This window comes from Zalophus californianus, chromosome 16 (genome assembly GCF_009762305.2).
Source record: "Zalophus californianus isolate mZalCal1 chromosome 16, mZalCal1.pri.v2, whole genome shotgun sequence".
NCBI lineage: Eukaryota > Metazoa > Chordata > Mammalia > Carnivora > Otariidae > Zalophus > Zalophus californianus.
Genome location: NC_045610.1, coordinates 856,147 through 873,033, shown reverse-complemented (window position 1 = coordinate 873,033; position 16,887 = coordinate 856,147).

Here is a 16,887-nt window from a genome sequence, read left to right as displayed (position 1 = left end):
AACTCACTAAACAAGACCTACAGTGCTCTGTTTCTTTCCTCAAGTCTGGACCCTCTGGTCCTTGGAGACAGGCCTTCTCTGCAGGTGGCCAGCAGCTCTGCACAGAGGTCAGTTTCTCGAGTATTCTTTGGCATCACATTTGCTCCCGATACGTGGGGGGCGAGGGGGTCTGGATCCCAGGAATTATCAAGCTCGTGAGACACCATACCTACTGCATTCAGGTCACTTAGAGATCCTTCTAATGAGATATTGCCCTTGCGTTGAGTACCATTGAAGACGAGCGATGGGTGCATACGAGTTCATTGCTCCATTCTCCCTGATTTTGTATGTTTTCGTTGGTTTGAGTTTTGTACAAACCTATATGAAATGAGTTGAATGGGGTTTCTAAATTCCACAGCTAGGAACAATATTGTTAGGTTCACAAATTGGCACTCCTGTGCCCTTCTGCATTCTTGGTGAAGCTAGAGCCCTGCTGTGACCAGCAATAAGAATACAAGTGGGTACACTTTAGGATACCCAAACACCTTCATTTTTTAAAAGAGCACTGAGGAACATAAGTCATCCAAGCACAGCGTCTTGATTGAAAGGAGCAAATTATTAACCATGACAGCTGAAACATAATGAGCTTCTAATTGACACCTTTCCTAAATGTTCCTTGCCCCAGATCATATGCAGAGTAAGTGGTATCATTAGGAACAGAACTCAAGTTTTCTGCTTCTAAACCTGGTACTTTTGTGCTATAACCCTGTTAGAGTTAGCACATCATAACAGTAAGAGCCGAGAAAACAATGGCAGCTAGCATATGTTAGGGCTTTCTCTCTGCCATGATCTCCGCTAAGATTTCTGATGCTCTGTCTTCGGTGTATGTGCGTGCCTGTGAACATGTGTGAGCACGTGCGTGTATCTGAATGTGCATATGTGTACATATGTGTTGTGTGTATATGAATAAACAAATAAGTAATCTCTTGAGGAATGTAATATTACTATCCCCACTTTACAGATGAGGAGATGTAGGATCAGAGGCATCGGGTGACTTGCCTAAAGACATATTGTCGGGGAGAGTTGGGGCTGGGGGTCATCCTGCTCTATCCTGTCTGCTTCTGCAGGTGCCTGATTGCTGCACAGGAGATTGTAGTTCCACAGTCTTTCCTGTCGGGCATTGTGGTTTTTTCCAGTTTTTCCACTCTGCGTTGGACAGCCCCGCACAGGACTTTGCTTTCATATCTGTCTCACCCTGTTCAAATGCAGAAGCTGCTTAAGATCAGGGATTTTTGCCCATTTTGTTTACTTCTGTATCCCCAGTGCCTAGAACAGAGACTAGGTCAAGTAGGCTCAATAAATACTTGTGACAGGATGGATGGGTAAGTGGATGGGTGGGTGGATGGATGGAAGGAAGGAAGGATGGATAGAGGGGTAGATGATGGATGGACGGACAGCCGGACAAACAGGGGGATGGGTAGGTGTGGGAGTACTTCCCTAGCATAGATACCCAGGAGTCTCTAGCTCTCACCCCTAAGTGACCACAGAGCTTATAGGACAGGGTTTTCTCAACTTCGGTTGCATATTAGAATCTCCTGGAGACCGAAGATGGCAGAGGAGTAGGAGAGCAGGATTTCGTCTGGTCTCAGGAATTCAGCTGAATGGGGATCCAACCATTCTGAACACCTACGAACTCAACAGGAGATCGAACAGGAGAGTAGCAACAACTCTCTGAACAGAGAAGCGACCACTTACTGGAAGGTAGGACGTGCAGAGAAGTGAATCCGAGGCGATATTTGGGAGGATAGACGGCGGGGGAGGGGCCTCCGTCGGCCGCTTCTGGCAAGTGCTAGAGCCGCGGAGCACAAAATCGGACCTTTTAGAAGTCGGCTCCGCGGAGGGACGTCGCTGCAGTGGCTAAGCGGGGGGTGGAACCCTCGCGGGACAGTGTGGTCTCAGGACCCTGGGGGTCACAGAAAGACCGGGGGTGCCTGAGTGCGGCAGAGCTCCCGGGGATCGGAGCGGGGAAGCCGGCCGCAGAGACGGAGCCGAGGCGCGGGCTCTCAGCTCGGGGTGGCCATAAACTGTGATCCGCGGCCCAGTCGGGGCACGGCTCCTCCAGCAGGGACCCAACAGGCGGCAGATCCAGAGAGACTCCCCTTCCTCCCCCGGGAGGAGCGGCGCGGGAGCGCACCGCAGGGATCTGCTGGGTTTGGAGACTCCACACGGGGTCGGGTGCCAGAGATAGAAACGCTCGGTCACAGGCCGGGTGAGCACGGAGTGCGGCCGGAGACCGGGGACACGGGAGTGACTGCTTTTCTCTGGGGGCGCACTGAGGAGCGGGGCCCCGAGTTCTCAGCTCCTCCGGGTGGAGATTGGGAGGCCACCATTTTCACCCTGGTCCTCCAAAGCTGTACCAGAGCTTGCAGGGAACAAAAGCTCCTGAGAGCAAACCCGAGCAGCTTGCTTAGCCCGGACCGGCAAGGGCGGGGCAATTCCGCCTCAGGCAAAGACATTTGGGAACCACGGCAACAGGCCCCTCCCCCAGAAGATCAGCACAAACAGCCAGCAAGCCAAGACCAAGTTTACCGATCAAGGAGAACGGGAGAACTCCAGCGCTAGGGGAATACTGCACATAGAATTCATGGCTTTTTAACATGATTCATTAGTTCATCAAAGTTAATTTTTGTTAACTGTTTTTTTTTCTTTTTCCCTTTTTCAACCAACATCTTATCAATCTCTTTTTAAAAAAAAAATTTTTTTTTATTTTTCATTTTTAGAGTCATATTTTATCCCTTCATAGTAGTTACCCTTATTTTTGGCATATATATATAAGTTGTTCTCTCTTTAAAATTTTGAGATGCAGTTTCTTCTAACAGATAAAAATATACCCTAAATCACTAGTGTATGGCTCTGTTCTAGTCTCCTGCCTGATCACATTCTCTCCCTTTTTTCTTTTTTTTTTTAAATCTTCTTTCTTTTTTCAAACAACTTCTTATCTTATCAAGTCCTTTTATAAAATCTTTTATAATTTTCATCTTTACAGTCATCTTCTATCCCTTCATTGTATCAACCCTTATTTTGTACATATATGTCTTTCTTCCTTTAAAATTTTAGGAGGCACTTTTTTCTAACAGACCAAAATACGCCCAAAATCTAGTGTGTGGCACTGATCTATGCACTAGCCTGATCATATTTGATCACATTCTGCTTTTTTTGTATTGTTCTGTTTTTGTTTTTATCTTTTTTTTTCTTTTTTTTTTCTCTTTCTTTTTTCTTTCTTTCCCTTTCTTTTCCCCTGGTTTCAGGTCTTTTCTGATTTGTATACAGTATATTTGCTGGGGACGTTGTAAACCTGTTAGCATTTTGTTCTCTCATTCATCTATTCTCCTCTGGACAAAATGACAAGATGAAAAAAATCACCTCAGCAAAAAGAACAAGAGGTAGTACCGTCTGCTAGGGACCTACTCAAAACGGACATTAGTACGATGTCGGACCTAGAGTTCAGAATCATGACTTTAAGATACTAGCTGGGCTTGAAAAAAGCATGGAAGTTATTAGAGAAACCCTTTCTGGAGAAATAAAAGAACTAAAATCTAACCAAGTCGAAATCAAAAAGGCTATTGATGAGGTGCAATCAAAAATGGGGGCACTAACTGCTAGGATAAATGAGGCAGAAGAGAGAATCAGTGATATAGAAGACCAAATGATGGAAAATAAAGAGGCTGAGAAAAAGAGGGAGAAACAACTACAGGATCACGAGGGCAGAATTCGAGAGATAAGTGATTTGATAAGATGAAACAACATTAGAATAATTGGGATCCCAGAAGAAGAAGAAATAGAGAGAGGGGCAGAAGGTATATTGGAGCAAATAATAGCAGAGAACTTCCCTAATGTGAGGAAGGAAACAGGCATCAAAATCCAGGAGGCACAGAGAACCCCTCTCAAAATCAATAATAATAGGTCAACACCCCAACATCTAATAGTAAAACTTACGAGTCTCAGAGACAAAGAGAAAATCCTGAAAGCAGCTCGGGAGAAGAGATATGTAACCTACAATGGTAGAAACATTAGATTGGCAACAGACCTATCCACAGAGACCTGGCAGGCCAGAAAGGACTGGCAAGATATCTTCAGAGCACTAAACGAGAAAAATATGCAGCCAAGAATACTATATCCAGCGAGGCTGTCATTGAAAATAGAAGGAGAGATAAAAAGCTTCCAGAACAAACAAAAACTAAAGGAATTTGCAAACACAAAACCAGCCCTCCAAGAAAATTTGAAAGGGGTCCTCTAAGCAAAGAGAGAGCCTAAAAGCAGCAAAGATCAGAAAGGAACACAGACAACATACAGTAACAGTCACCTTACAGGCAATACAATGGCACTAAATTCATACCTTTCAATAGTTACCCTGAATGTAAATGGGCTCAATGCCCCAATCAAAAGACACAGGCTATCAGATTGGATTAAAAACCAAGACCCATCAATATGCTGTCTGCAAGAGACTCATTTTACACCCAAAGACACCCCCAGATTGAAAGTGAGGGGGTGGAAAACCATTTACCATGCTAATGGACACCAAAAGAAAGCTGGGGTGGCAATCCTTATATCAGACAAACTAGATTTTAAAACAAAGACTGTAATAAGAGATGAAGAAGGACACTATATCCTACTTAAAGGGTCTATCCAACAAGAAGATCTAACAATTGTAAATATCTATGCCCCGAACATGGGAGCGGCCAATTATATAAGGCAATTAATAACAAAAGCAAAGAAACACATTGACAACAATACAATAACAGTGGGGGACTTTAACACCCCCCTGACTGAAATGGACAGATCATCTAAGCAAAAGATCAACAAGGAAATAAAGACTTTAAATGACACACTGGACCAAATGGACTCCACAGACATATTCAGAACATTCCATCCCAAAGCAACGGAATACACATTCTTCTCTAGTGCCCATGGAACATTCTCCAGAATTGATCACATCCTAGGTCACAAATCAGGTCTCAACCGGTACCAAAAGATTGGGATCATTCCCTGCATATTTTCAGACCACAATGCTTTGAAACTAGAACTCAACCACAAGAGGAAAGTCGGAAAGAACTCAAATACATGGAGGCTAAAGAGCATCCTACTAAAGAATGAATGGGCCAACCAGGAAATTAAAGAAGAATTAAAAAAATTCATGGAAACCAATGAAAATGAAAACACAACTGTCCAAAATCTTTGGGATACAGCAAAGGCAGTCCTGAGAGGAAAGTATATAGCAATACAAGCCTTTCTCAAGAAACAAGAAAGGTCTCAAATACACAACCTAACCCTACACCTAAAGGAGCTGGAGAAAGAACAGCAAATAAAGCCTAAACCCAGCAGGAGAAGAGAAATAATAAAGATCAGAGCAGAAATCAATGAACTAGAAACCAAAAGAACAGTAGGACAGATCAACGAAACTAGGAGCTGGTTCTTTGAAAGAATTAACAAGATTGATAAACCGCTGGCCAGACTGATCAAAAAGAAAAGAGAAATGACCCAAATCAACAAAATCATGAATGAAAGAGGAGAGATCACAACCAACACCAAAGAAATACAATTATAAGAACATACTATGAGCAACTCTATGCCAGCAAATTAGATAATCTGGAAGAAATGGGTGCATTCCTAGAGATGTATCAACTACCAAAATTGAACCAGGAAGAAATAGAAAACCTGAACAGACCTATAACCACTAAGGAAATTGAAGCAGTCATCAAAAATCTCCCAAGAAACAAAAGCCCAGGGCCAGATGGCTTCCCAGGGGAATTCTATCAGACATTTAAAGAAGAATTAATACCTATTCTCCTGAAACTGTTCCAAAAAATAGAAATGGAAGGAAAACTTCCAAATTCATTTTATGAGGCCACCATTACCTTGATCCCAAAACCAGACAAAGATCCCATCAAAAAGGAGAATTACAGACCAATATCCTTGATGAACATGGATGCAAAAATTCTCACCAAAATACTAGCCAATAGGATTAATAGTACATTAAAAGGATTATTCACCACGACCAAGTGGGATTTATCCCTGGCTGCAAGGCTGGTTCAACATCCGCAAATCAATCAACGTGATACATTAACAAAAGAAAGAACAAGAATCATATGATCCTCTCAATAGATGCAGAAAAAGCATTTGACAAAGTACAGCATCCTTTCTTGATCAAAACTCTTCAGAGTATAGGGATAGAGGGTACCTACCTCAAAATCAGAAAAGCCATCTACGAAAAACCTACAGCGAATATCATTCTCAATGGGGAAAGGCTGAGAGCTTTTCCCCTAAGGTCAGGAACGCGGCAGGGACGTCCACTCTCACCACTGCTATTCAACATAGTATTAGAAGTCCTAGCCACAGCAATCAGACAACAAAAAGAAATCAAAGGCATCCAAATCGGCAAAGAGGAAGTCAAACTCTCACTCTTTGCCGATGATATGATACTGTATGTGGAAAACCCAAAAGACTCCACCCCAAAACTGCTAGAACTCATGCAGGAATTCAGTAAAGTGGCAGGATATAAAATCAATGCACAGAAATCAGTGGCATTCCTATACACCAACAACAAGACAGAAGAGAGACAAATCAAGGAGTCGATCCCATTCACAATTGCACCCAAAACCATAAGATACCTAGGAATAAATTTAACCAAAGAGGAAAAGGATCTGTACTCAGAAAACTATAAAATATTCAGGAAAGAAATTGAAGAAGACACAAAGAAATGGAAAAACGTTCCATGCTCATGGATTGGGAGAACGAACATTGTGAAGATGTCAATGCTACCTAGAGCAATCTACACATTCAATGCAATCCCCATCAAAACACCATCCACTTTTTTCAAAGAAATGGAACAAATAATCCTAAAATTTGTATGGAACCAGAAGAGACCCCGAATACCCAGAGGAATATTGAAAAAGAAAAGCAAAGCTGGCGGCATCACAATTCCGGACTTCCAGCTCTATTACAAAGCTGTCATCATCAAGACAGTATGGTACAGGCACAAAAACAGACACATAGATCAATGGAACAGAATCGAGAGCCCAGAAATGGACCCTCAACTCTATGGTCAACTTATCTTTGACAAAGCAGGAAAGAATGTCCAATGGAAAAAAGACAGTCTCTTCAACAAATGGTGTTGGGAAAATTGGACAGCCACATGCAGAAGAATCAAACTGGACCATTTCCTTACACCACACACAAAAATAGACTCCAAATGGTTGAAAGACCTAAACGTGAGACAGGAGTCCATCAAAATCCTAAAGGAGAACACAGGCAGCAACCTCTTTGACCTCAGCCGCAGCAACTTCTTCCTAGAAACATCACCAAAGGCACGGGAAGCCAGGGCAAAAATGAACTATTGGGATTTCATCAAGATAAAAAGCTTTTGCACAGCAAAAGAAACAGTCCACAAAACCAAAAGACAACCGACAGAATGGGAGAAAATATTTGCAAATGACATATCAGATAAAGGGCTAGTATCCAAAATCTATAAAGAACTTATCAAACTCAACGCCCAAAGAACAAATAATCCAATCAAGAAATGGGCAGAAGACATGAACAGACATTTTTCCAAAGAAGACATCCAAATGGCCAACAGGCACATGAAAAAGTGCTCAACATCGCTCGGCATCAGGGAAATCCAAATCAAAACCTCAATGAGATACCACCTCACAGCAGTCAGCATGGCTAAAATTAACAAGTCAGGAAACGACAGATGTTGGCGGGGATGTGGAGAAAGGGGAACCCTCCTACACTGTTGGTGGGAATGCAAGCTGGTGCAACCACTCTGGAAAACAGTATGGAGGTTCCTCAAACAGTTGAAATTAGAGCTACCATTCGATCCAGCAATTGCACTACTGGGTATTTACCACAAAGATACAAATGTAGGGACCCGAAGGGGTACGTGCACCCCAATGTTTATAGCAGCAATGTCCACAATAGCCAAACTGTGGAAAGAGCCAAGATGTCCATCGACAGATGAATGGATAAAGAAGAGGTGGTATATATACACAATGGAATATTATGCAGCCATGAAAAGGAATGAGATCTTGCCATTTGCAACGACGTGGATGGAACTGGAGGGTGTTATGCTGCGTGAAATAAGTCAATCAGAGAAAGACATGTATCATATGACCTCACTGATATGAGGAATTCTTAATCTCAGGAAACAAACTGAGGGTTGCTGGAGTGGTGGGGGGTGGGAGGGAGGGGGTGGCTGGGTGATAGACATTGGGGAGGGTATGTGCTATGGTGAGCGCTGTGAATTGTGCAAGACTGTTGAATCACAGATCTGTACCTCTGAAACAAATAACGCAACATATTTTAAGAAAAAAGAAAAAGAAGAAGATAGCAGGAGAGGAAGAATGAAGGGGAGTAAGTCAGAGGGGGAGACGAACCATGAGAGACGATGGACTCTGAAAAACAAACTGAGGGTTCTAGAGGGGAGGAGGGTAGGGGGATGGGTTAGCCTGGTGATGGGTATTAAAGAGGGCACGTTCTGCATGGAGCACTGGGTGTTATGCACAAACAATGAATCATGGAACACTACACCAAAACAAATGATGTGATACATGGTGATTAGCATAACAATAAAAAATTAAAAAAAAAAAAGAATCTCCTGGAGACCTTTTGAAGAATACGGATGCCTGAATTCCAGCAGCAGATAGTCAGGTTTAAGTGACCTGCCGTGTGGCCTAGGCACTGAAACATTTAAAAGCTCTCCAGGTAATTCGAATGTGCCGAACCACTAGTTCAGGCAGCCTGAGGACCACCCTTCTCAGAAGTGCAGAGGGCACTTGTTAAAAATGCCAACTATTGGGTCCCACCCACCAAGGCTTCCCAATCAGGAAGAGCCAATTTGTGTTGATTTATGCCCAAGGGAAATTTTTCTCCTCCTCCGCTCAGTACCAAATTTAAAGGTAGGTGGTTTTCCTTGCAGTGAGAATCAAGGGTTATTTTTGGTTCCCTAATGATGAGAATGCGGGGTTCCTAGTAGCCTCCCCACCTGGCCTGGGTCTTTGCCTGTTATTCCAAATCAAATTTCAAATTCAGCAAATGCTGTTGGGGCAGAAATCCAAAGACTAGGAGGGGTGCCTGCCTTCACTGAGTTTTTGACCTCATTGTTCCTTTCTGCCTTACCAGACAGGCAGAAGTCTGAGCTGTGTAATATCTGCTTACTACAGTTTGCTGAGTTTGCTGCTATCACCTAATCCACACCCATCTGGCTTGTGTGAACGTTTGTTTCAAGTGTGCTTGAAGATAGCGTATATCATCTATTAACTGAAACTTCGTATATATGTATATATGTGCAGAAGTGTATATGATTAGCTAACGATCGCATTATTAAAGTCTTCTCTATACTTCTCTCCTCGACCTGTTGATTTCAGAGATAAAGGGCTCCATACTGGTTATCGATCAACTTCTTCCTGTTCTTTGACCCATCAGATCTTGCACACGTATTTGGAAGCCACAGAATTAGGTGACTGGAGGCTCGTGACGGCTGTGACTTCGTCAGTTGATTGGACCTTCTGTCGATGCCAGTCGTCCCTCCTTATCCCTTTAATACTTTCTATCTTGAAATAATTATTGAATGTCAGCAGGGTAACTTCTTTTCTGTTGTTAGTGCTGGCTCGGCATCACTCATGACACCTCTGTCTTCCACATCCCTGTGTGATTCCCGTTCCAGGTGTGCTTCTTGGAAATAGCGGAGAGACTGATTTCTAAAGCTAGCCTGAGACACGTCTCAGTGGGTGCACTTAAGTTACAGTCACTTTGGACTGACTCTTGCCGTTTTATTTTGTGTTTCCTATATTTACTCTGCTTTTTTCTTCCTCCAGCCACACCCCACTTCCTGCCGTCACCGAATGGCCCAACTGTCTTTATTGTCTTTTTCTCCTCTCATGTTTCCCTTTCTGATACTCTTTCTCCGTCGTTTTAGAGAATACCCTTAAATACTCCATGTCTGTACTTGAACATACATTATCTATCAACATCTGGAAGGAATCAGTCTCTATATCTTTCCCTCGAGCAGAACGAAACTCCAAATACCCTTCGTTTCCTTCTCCCCCCCCCGCACCCCTTTGTGTCCCTCCCACAATCATGTCCTCTGGGATTTGAATTCTAGATCTCCCTTATTTTTAGCAATTTATCTTTATTTTAGTGATTTATCTTTAACGCGTACTAGTGTTTTGCAGACCACCTCTTCATTGATTCATCTTTCATTTCTCTATTCATGTTTTCAGATGGATTATGAGAAAGGTGGGGGGTGGGCAGGGTGGGTGGAGGAAGTGGGAGCTCCAGGCTTCCAGAGATGAAACAAGTGCGTCACGGGGATGAAAGGTTCAGTGTGCCAATCACAGTCAGTGGTGTAATCATGTCTATGGTGGCAGACGGAAGCCACATGGTGGTGAGCAGGGCGTAAGGTGCAGCCGACCACGTCGTGCACCTGACACTATGTAACATTATGTGTCCACACTGTACTCAAGGTTTTTTTAACAAAATTACAAGACAAAAGAAGTATGACTTGAATCCGCATAATCCAAACTACAAGAGAGAGCGAGGTTCACCCGGCATGACTTCTTCTGACTGGGATCTGGGGGAGAGAGATCTTGATCGCTGTGCAGTCACTGACTCACCGGCCGTGAGTCAGTTAAAAGATTGCTGACTTTAATTCTGTCAAAGCACCGGTTGCTCTTCAAAGAGCAACTCAATAATTTTTGAGTTTTGTTCTTGGAGGGAAGAAGGAAGATGATAACAGGCAGATGGTTTATGAGAAGTGAGTGTTCTGAGTTCTTGCCCATCGGAAACTGTCTTTACCCTCTGGGGCATTTGAGGCAACCAAGGAAACCTTCACTTTAAACTGTTTCCCCTCAGAGCTCGGACAACATGGCTCCTCGCCCACTGGAGTGTTGCTCGGATTTGCCGTTTTATAGAGAATCGGTTCCTCGCTTTCTCTGTTGATCTTTTGCTCTTTCTGAAAGGTTTTTAGGATATTTGTCTTTATCCCCGGTGGTATGAAATCTTTCCACGACTGTCCGGGGCTTTGTGCATTTTTTATCCAATGCACTTGGCTCTTTAATACCTTTCAGTAATAGTGATTATTGTAATGTTAATTCCTGGCATTGAACTTCACAGCATGGCCGGCCTAGTGATGCTTTGCACAACCCCGTGCTGGATACTGTCATACTCCTTGTACAGATGAGGAAACTGAGCCACACGCCCACAGAAAAGCCTTTCCTCAGTCCCGGGAAGCACTTTGCTATTATTTCTTGGAAAATTTCCTGCGTTTCATTCTCTCCGCCGAGTCCTGTTTGTCAGGTATGGGATTTGGAGGTCAGTCTGTGGGCACAGGGTTAGGGAGATTCCCTCAGCTGCATCGTTGGGCTCACCCACCCCGACCTCAGCTGTGCCCCTCTGGCCCCTGGACCCACCTACGGAGGCCCTGCCTTTGGGAGTTAATTGGACACTTAGGTCGTCAGGGCCAGGGTCCCCAACAAGAAAGCAAAAAAAAAGCCGGGCCATCTGAGACAAACTGCATTAGCATCCTGTTCTGCAGCTTCAGCAGGACCACAATAGCTTCCTGTCTAGCATCCTTTGCAGAAAAGGCTTTTGCAGGGCATCCTGAAACAAAATAATTCACCAAAAACATTGGCCACTATCACTTAGCCTCCAAATAGCCCACATGAACAATAACCCGATAGGTAGACAGGTGCATGATAAAAGCCCCGATTGGCACACCTTAGCAGCCAGTCCACAGGGGCCCAATCTCAGGATGCTTAAGGTAGTTCCTGGAGAGCTTATAAAAAACCCTACACTTAGAAACTCAGAGGGCAACCCCCTCAGGACCCCCTCCCTCTCCGAGAGCTTTATGCTTTTGCTCAGTAAACGTTGCTCTGCTGCCCACCACTCTTTGGTCCACCTCTTCGTTCTTCGAAGCAGCGCGAGCAGGAGCCGTGGGCACGAAGGGGACACAAATCCCATAACAATGCCTCTCCAGTTCAAACAGCCTAGAGACAGGGATGGAGCAAGGGCCAGGCAGCCGCCTGCTCCTCCTCACCCATCGTTCACGATGACCACTGCCCCAGCTCTCTCCCGGCCCCATCAGCCCGTCCTCAGTTTGGCACCCCTAGACGTGGTGCCCCCAGCTCTTGCTGGCTTGGATTCTGCTCCACTTGCCTTCTGTCTTCTGTGGATTTCTTTAAGTCCTGTCTGCTCCACGAGCCTGCTTTGTGCTTTCCACAGCTGTTGTGCATGGTGATGCCTTTTCTGTCATGTCCGGGGATTTGGAGCAGAAAGATAAGCAGGTGCTTCATTCTCCGCGCAACCTTGTCTCCTCCTCCCACACCCTGAGCAGGGGGACCTGTGTGGCAACAAGGTGGACAGTGGTGCAGACGCATGGCCCCCAGGGAGAACGGGCCGCACGCCGGGCTGCAGCCCAAAGAGCCTGAGAAGCGCTCCAAGAACCGGACAGGACCCTGCAGCAGTCACCTCCACGCCTCAGCTGCAGAGGGGAAGATGGGCCGCTCTGACCCGCTCCCACCAGGCCCTGTTCTGTCCCGCTGGTGAATCCCTCTGTATTTGGAATTTAAATTTCCGGGAAAGACCTGACTGGCCCGGTTCGTCACTATGACTGCTGATGTTCTAAGCTCGGCCACCACCTCCAGCCGCGGACCCACCGCCCCGAGGTCGGAGCTCACCCGGGCGTCCTAGTTGGGGCCTCCGTGCCCGGAGGCCCCCCACGCAGTCCCTTGACCCAGACTGTGGTGGTGGCGGGTGCTCTAAGACCCCCTCCTGTCCACCCCAGATCTGAACATCTGCGGCCTGTGGGCGTGTCTGCATGCTCAGCACCGGCCTCTCCCTGACCACCGCTCTGGAAGGAAGAAATGTCCCCCAAGAAATCACCTCTACAAACCCCGGCCGTCGGCTCCAGGGCAAGGACTCTGAGGACGGAAGGGCTGGTTTAGGCTCAGAAACACCAGGGGAGCACCTCTGGGAAGATGTCCTCATGCTTCTGAAAACTTGGCTCCCGGCGGTGCCCCCTTCCCTGGGACCCATCCGTGGGGGCAGAGTCCCTTTGCCTGGAGAGACCCCCACTCTCCCGTCAGCTAATGGAAGGTGACACTTCCCTGGGGGTGACCCTGGCTGGGCCGATGGAATTCCCTCTCCCCTCCTGGGAATTTCACACTCAGACCATCTGGGAGGAAGTATTCCCGTATTTGCAGTTCTCACAAGCCGCCTCCTTGGCCCACGGCCCCGGCCCCATACCGAGCCGCATCCTGGCCAGATGCTGACCTCTGAGCCGGACCCCCGCTGGTGACCTCAGGCACACAGTGTCACGGGCGGCCCTGCTGTGGGAGGAGGTGGTTTCCCTCCCCACCGCTGGGCTCACATCTCCTTTCCTCCCCTGCACTGAGGGTGGCCGATGAATGCACCTGTTGCTTCCACACCTGAGCCCCGGGCTGCTCTCTCGCTTGGGACCCAGGGCCCAGAAGGAGCGCCAGGCCCCAGGCACAGCTCCAACACCCTCCCTCTGCAAGAACAGCTAAGCAGATGCCCCAACCCTCAGATGCCCCGACCCCTGAGGGTCATCGAGGCGGCTGGAAGCCCCTGGGCCGTGCTCAGAGCTGCCACACTAGGGTGTTATATCCTGGTGTGCCTCCTGCGAACTCCCTCTGCACTCCCCTCCTCGCTTCATGCCAGCCTGCGGCCACGGCCCCTCCCATGGGGGGGCCCACCCCCGTCCCCCCCCGCCCCATGCAGCACTGACAGCGCAGGAGCACTCAGAGAACCAAACACAGCCACATTCCCCTGCTCACAACTCATCCACGCCCCCCAATGAAGGCCCCCCATCCTGGGCGTGGCTCTCCAGGCCCTCGATGATCCAGCCTCCAGGCCCCCCACACCGGGCTGCACCCAGCCGGGAAGATAGTTTGTTCTTCCTGCAGACGGCTCCCAGCAAGTTCTCGTGGGCCTCCATTCAGATGCCTCCTCAGGGGAAACTCACTCCATACGGCGGAGAGTAGGGGGTTATAATTACATATTGCAAATTGAAGCTGTTATTAATCAAAGCATCCCTGAAAATATCAAACACGTCATGTGACATCTCGCTCCTCTCCTGGTTCCACTGTGCGTCCAAAGGAAGCTGACCTTTTCCACGGCCGAATTATAAATGTCAGAATTGTGTGGCTCCATCCTTCAATTACTGTCACCTTGAAAGGGGAGAGCTCTGGAGGCCTCAGACTTAAGTCTTTTCAATTAACAGATAGGTTGCAAACACGCCGTTTGCTTGAGAGAGGAGTGCCGGGTTCCGAGAAGCCGGGCCGGCCCTACCGCGCTTCCTACGCGCCTCGTGCGGTGACCCAGAAAGCCAACAACTTCAGAGATGGTTTGGGGACTGATCACGACTACCCGTCTGATCTCCTCTGTTCCAACAAAATAAGTGACCCAGAAAGCCAACAACTTCAGAGATGGTTCGGGGACTGATCACGACTACCCATCTGATCTCTGTTCCAACAAACTAAAGATTTAATTTTTCCTCAACTGCTATTTCCAGAAGCACTACGGGACAAAGAGGCCTCCATGGCCCGTCTCCTAAATACAGATAATTGTAGATTGCTTTTCGTGTTTTCGTGTAGATTGTTAAATCATGCTTTTATTCTGCAGCTTTTTTTTTTTTTTAATTCCTTCTGGTCACATTTCTGTTTTTCATTCAAAGTCTCCAATCAACAAGAAAGCAGAATGGGTTGAGTCCAAAAAACTGGGGAAAAGCAATTGCTCATTCTGGGCTGATGTGATGCTGTGGTATTTATAGTGCCAATGTATCGAATTAGCAACCTCGCATGTGTTACAATGTAATTTCTTCCTCTGTCTCCTGGAACCTATATTTGCAGTGGTCTCTTTTTTTTCCCCTTCTGCACTAAATTAACAAGGTATATTATTGGATTTTAGTTATCACACAACTTGGGCAATCAATATTCTGTTTCTCCTTTCCAGGGAACACCCTGGGTCTGATTTGAGCAGAGGAGCCCGGCCCCGTCAGGGAGAGGAGCGTTATAAAATCAGTGGGCCTCATCTGGGACCCTTAGGTCCAGACACACGCTGTCTGCTTCCAGGTTCAATGGCGCCAGAACCCCACGGCCATGAGGGTGGTCGGCCCAGAGCGGCCGGATCCACGCGCCTCCCCAGCTGGAGGCTGGCCTGCACGCTGCTGCGTGCACTTGGGGCACCCGGCCAAGCTTGCCCCTGCTCTCAGTCCTCTCCCTCCCCCGAGAGTGAGGAGCAAGTGTAGCTGGGAAGGCAATGCTTTGTAGGGGGAGCGCTCACTCATCCTGAACCAGCCTTTCAGAGGTCACAAATCCTTGGATGTGGTAGTTGTTCAGAGTGCTGGGGGGACATTGGGGAAGCAGTGCATAAACCAGGCGGTGAGTGATGCCCAGAAGCTAGACAGAGGGTCGGGTGACCAACCCTCCCCATCTCCCTGGGCCTGGGGAGTTTCCCAAGACATGGGGGTCTCCCTGTTAAAAGCAGGACTGGACCGTCCCCGGCTAACCGGAATAGTGGGTCACCCTCGAAGGTCCCACCCCCCCAGACGTTAGAACCCGGCCATGCCTTTGAGTGGGGGGCCCAGGGAACGCCCCAAGCCTGTTGGTGAGAGCGGCAAACCTCTGGGCAGATGTGCTTTGTGTCACTGACGGGATGATCACTGCCCTCCGCGGGCGCGTGGGAAGGACACTGAGCACCCTCCACCCGCAGAGGTCGCCTCCAAGACTTAGCGTGGGGGCCGGGCCACGCCCACCCTGGGGGCCGGGCCACGCCCACCCTGGGGGCCAGCCCAGCCAGGATGCAGCAGGGCCAGTCTGGTCCTGTGTCTTGCCAGGCCACGCCCACCCTGGGGGCCGGGCCACGCCCACCCTGGGGGCCAGCACAGCCAGGATGCAGCAGGGCCAGTCTGGTCCTGTGTCTTCCTCTGGATCCCGACGTGCGGCTCTGGACACCCCCTCACACACACACACACACACACACACACACACACACACACACACACACACACACACACGCTCTCCCTCCCCCGCGGCCCGCGAACTGCTGTGGTGCCCCTCCCCCAGACCAGAATCTTCTCGTCTGTTCCCCAGTCTCCCCATCTCAGGAAACAGGACTTCTGCCCGTCACTCAACCCACACCCCCATCCCCCCACCCCCCACCGCACCCGGCGTCACCTAGACTCCTCTCCCTCCTCACCTCCGCCCTACAAGAAGTCCTGTCACTGCTCCTTGGAAACGTGCGAAGAATCCGCCACCTCTCAGCATCTCCCTGGCTCCTAGCCTGGGCGGGTCCCAGTCACCTGGCCCCTGGCCCTTTGCACGGCCTCGGGGTGCCCCCAGCCTGTGCTGTCACCCACCTTCACTCTGCCTTCCACAGAGCAGCCGAAGTGTGATCTTCGAACATAAGTCTGATGGTTTCCGTCTTGGGCTCAAAGCTCTCATGACGATTTCAAACATAAGGAAAGTTGGGAGAGTTGCACAAGGAGGGCTCACATGTGCATGTCTGTGCGCGCACGCGTGTGTGTGTGTTGGGGGCGAGGCTTAAAAATACAGCTTTCTAGGGCCACCTGGCTGGCTCGCTCAGGAGAGCATGCGACTCTCGATCTCAGGGTTGTGAGTTTGAGCCCCACATTGGGTGTAAAGATTACTTAAAAATAAAATCTTTAAAAAAAAAAAAACACAGCTTGGAGCGCCTGGGTGGCTCCGTCATTAAGCGTCTGCCTTTGGCTCAGGTCATGATCCCGGGGTGCTGGGATCGAGTCCCGCGTGGGGCTCCCTGCTCAGTGGGGAGCCTGCTTCTCCCTCTGTTCCTCCCCCTGCTCATTCTCTCTCT